Below are 4,147 nucleotides of genomic sequence, written 5' to 3'. Positions count from 1 at the left end.
GATTGAAAAGTTAGAACAAAGTTATGGTGAAGATTAGATATTTATCTACAATTCTTTTTTATTTAATAGGTTCTGAGGAATTGTTTCTAGAATTATTATCATTTTAAATTTCTTTGTATTTTGATAATAAATAAATATTCCGCCAAACCCGAGTCATAAAAGTGGCTTTTGGGAAAAATAAATAAACAAACAAATAAATAAACATCTTTATAATATTTTATTTTATTTTATTTATTAAAAAACCCGTGAACTAAAGGGGTTTTCGTAGGGATGTAAATGAGACGAACAGTTCGCGAACTGTTCGAGTCTCGGCTCGTTAAAAGCTCGTTCGAGCTCGTTTAATGAGACCCGTTAAAGCAAACGAAAGAAGCTCGAGCTTTACAATATTCGACTCGTTAGCTCGTGAACATGCTCGTTAACAGACTCGTAAGTCATCTCTTAGACGAAAAAATAATAGTATTGATATTTAATTTATAAATTTACACTTTACTTATGAAAAATATTGAAAAATCTATAAAAATTAATTTATTAGAATAAAATTACAAATTTTAATAATAATATTATATTTTTTTCAAATATATAATTTAGTTTCTAATTAATTTAATGAATATTTAAATTTATAATTTAAATATATTAAGCTCGTTTAGGCTCGATAAAAACTCGAATAAGCTCGTGAGCCATGAATATATTCGTTAAATAAGCTCGGGTTCGGCTCGTTTATAAATGAACCGAGCTTGAACATTCAAAAACTCGGCTCGGCTCGCTCGGCTCCATCCCCTAGGTTTTTGTTTAAATTCAATGTTTATTGTTAGGTTCTTTCATAAGCTAACCTATTTGTAAACCTTTTCTTTTGCGGGAAATTTTTCACCCTTTCTAGTTTCTCCATAGCAAGTCGGTTAGGGCACTTTAATTTGTTGGTGGTAAAGGTACGAAATACGAATCCTCAGTATTTTCTACTTGCGGGACTCATAATTTCCCCCCTTCATTTAAATTTTAATTATCTGATTAAAAAAATCTGTACTTTATGGGATTACGTAAGCGTTTTGTGATGATACTCGTCATCTTAATAATGCACGCATATTCCTGTTAATTTTGTTGATTTTTTTATCTCATGATACACAGTGTATGGGTTGTGGAATTGTTTGTTCCGGTTTCTATTTCTTTATTTTTAAGAAGGGATTTGGACTGCGTCTTTTAATCCCGTGTTGTGTAGTAGACATTCAATTAAACTAGTTTTAATGTCATATATTCTTTGATTTTTCGTTCACTCTTAGCTCAAAAATCGATCGTTGGGTAAATCCTTACTTATAAGTACCTCTTGCTGATGCATTAATGATTGATCATTATATTGACTATATATACAAGTTGTTGAATATCATCTATATTTGGTGTCATGAAAGTATTGTTTAATTAGGTTGCATGCCCATATACTTGCCAAGAAGTTTTTTTGTTTGTTTGTTTCTTCGAGAGAATAATTTCTGATTTTGTGAACTAGCTTAACAGAAGTAAGGAACTTCTTGGAGTTGAAGATTGGTAAAATGAAGTACAACTCATTTTCAGAGGTCTCCTACGAGAGTTTAATTCGTTATACCGATAACTTTAGTGAGGGAAACTACCTTGGCCATTTCCAATTCGGCAAATTTTACCGCGGAAAGATTGTACGAGATCGTGGGGTGCAACATGTTGTTGTGAAGATATGGGAAGTCCTACTATATACAATTATGAGCCTGGACATAACGAACTTAGATTCATGGTATTTTATCTTCTGGGATGTGCACGTTTCAGATACTTCTGTTGTCCAGCAGTTTTAGCTTTTACTTTTATGCATTACCAATCTTTTTCTTGTCCAGGATGAGCTGCATTTACTTCGCTCCGAGAGGCTTATCAGTCATCCTGGCATGGTAACATTATGTGAATTCTGCTTTGATGGTGAACATCTTGGTGTCGTTTATGAGTTCAACAGTTTTGATTCTCTCTATAACCTCATTCCTGATGGTACCTAACTTATCTCTTCTGAAATTTTCAGATTTGCTAGTACCACAAATAAGTTTCCTTTGTTACATTCTACTTGAGGGTAGCTATCTACCATGGTGGAGATCCATGTAAACATTTTGTATCTTGATCCACTGAGAAATAATCATCCAAATTACAAGAATTGCAAGTTCTAATTGAAATAAATTATTTAAACTAAATAAATAATACTAGAAATTAGTTCTGCTGATGAGTCAGTGACAAGCATCCAGAATATCTATAAACACTTGATCTGTGGAGTCTGAGCACTAGTAGGACCAGTGAAGCAGCATGGAAACAATGCCGAGACGGTTGTCCAAAACATGGAAGAGATAATACTTTTCACAGTATGGTACCATTTATGAGCAGGGAGAAATATTTTGCGTCAATGGTTCCATGTTGCTCCATTATGATATGTGCCTGTGTGGTTTGCCCATACTAAGTGTTAGTACCAAAAGACGAAAAATTAGAGCGAAATATCTATCCATTTTACTTGTTCACAAACTGACCACTTGCCCCAGTACTTCACGGATTTTGTATTTTGTTTATGGATATGTGAAATTGTTTGTATCTGGTGTGAGATGTCATTGCATTTTGTCAACTTGTTCCCTTGTGCGATAAATGTCATATCAATTATTTATCTAAGTAGTGTGTTATATGACATATGTAGATGGTTTTACTTGGCTTCAGAGAATCAAAGTTGTCCTGCGATTTGCTAGTCTTCTCAAATTTTTACATACCGGAAGTACACCATACAAACCTTACATTGTTCGCAATCTGGATGTTGCTCATATACTTCTTGAGGAGGTTTTTCCCTGATTCACCAATTCATATTATATGGTGTAAATTTATTGTTAAATGGCATCAGTTCACTTGTCACGCAGGACTATAGTCCAAAGTTATGTGATTTTGGTATGATCACTGGTGGAATATTTCCAGATAGAACAAAGATTACAAGTGAGGTGGTTATTGGGTGCTATGGTTATATCGATCCACATGCAGCTTACCAATGTATGTCGTCCATCGTATGCTTTGCTCCAGTGAATTAAGAATGAAAATTGTGGTTTGCTTTGTGCTTTTAAATTGTCATGGCACTCGTTCTGTAGAATATAATTTTCCCTTGAGAAACTTGTTCTTGATTTTTCTACCTATTTGTCGATTTCCTTTTTTCATCAAAAGAAATTGAACTCATGCATCAAGTGTAACATGAAAGCAATTCCTCCTGGAAAATTTCTACTCTTAGCCAGTTCGTTGGCCACAAGAAGGTGTATAAAATTCATAGTTGATTTCCATAATCTGAGAGGATTGTTTGTTTGCAAATAAAATAACACAAATCTTATTCTCAGTGCTACATTTAGCTCCTAACAGCAGTCGGTACAATAACTATGCTGTTTTCCACTGTTCATTTGCACCGAGATGTATTTTCGGGTTTTCTGGCAGGTACATGGTCACCTCAACAAGATGTTTTTGCATTTGGGACTATACTTCTGAGTTTGATATCTAAAAGAGTTTACACTGAAGAAGATAGGCTGTCTGATTACACGCCTAATGTGAATGAGTGGGCCTGGGATGAATATGATCATAATTTGATCAAGTCCTCACTTGTCCACGAAAGTTTAGCAGCCGATAGTAATTTTGATCCTGTCGATGGGTTTACCATTACTCGCCTGGGTATTCAATGCCTTCAAGAACCTGCTTATTATCGCCCAACTATGAAGCAAGTTGTGAAGAGACTGCTGGCACTAAAAGTAGTTAAGCGGCACGCAGACTTCCTAGGAGCAAAGAAGATGTATTCCCCATGAGAAAATGGCTACCGAAGCAAGCACTAAGTTAAGGTTGGGTTTGTGTTGATTTTTTACTGTAGCATTGGTGGATGCTGGTGTACCAAAGGAGTTCATTGTGGATTAATATTTATGAAGTCATTTTAGTTTCATTTATAGATTTATAATTATAATTATTTTTCTCTATTTAAATTTTTTTTCCGCTGCATATATCTTTATTTCTCAATTGACCGACATTTTGAGCTGCTTAAGAGTGCACAATTATTTAACAAATGATCCTGAGATTGATTCCGATGACGGGGTGGAGATCACCGCCATGACGATGAAATGTATAAATGTATGCGCTTCGGAACGCC

At 34.6% G+C, this 4,147-nt stretch overlaps 1 pseudogene; it reads left to right on the top strand.

The window, feature by feature from the left end:
- Positions 1 to 837: 837 nt before the first annotated feature.
- Positions 838 to 3,918, top strand: LOC140891675 (probable serine/threonine-protein kinase PBL16; annotated as a pseudogene).
- The last annotated feature ends 229 nt before the right edge of the window (positions 3,919 to 4,147 follow it).

This window comes from Henckelia pumila, chromosome 3 (genome assembly GCF_033568475.1).
Source record: "Henckelia pumila isolate YLH828 chromosome 3, ASM3356847v2, whole genome shotgun sequence".
In the NCBI taxonomy this organism is placed as follows: Eukaryota; Viridiplantae; Streptophyta; class Magnoliopsida; order Lamiales; family Gesneriaceae; genus Henckelia; species Henckelia pumila.
This window is presented reverse-complemented; position numbering and strand designations above follow the sequence as displayed.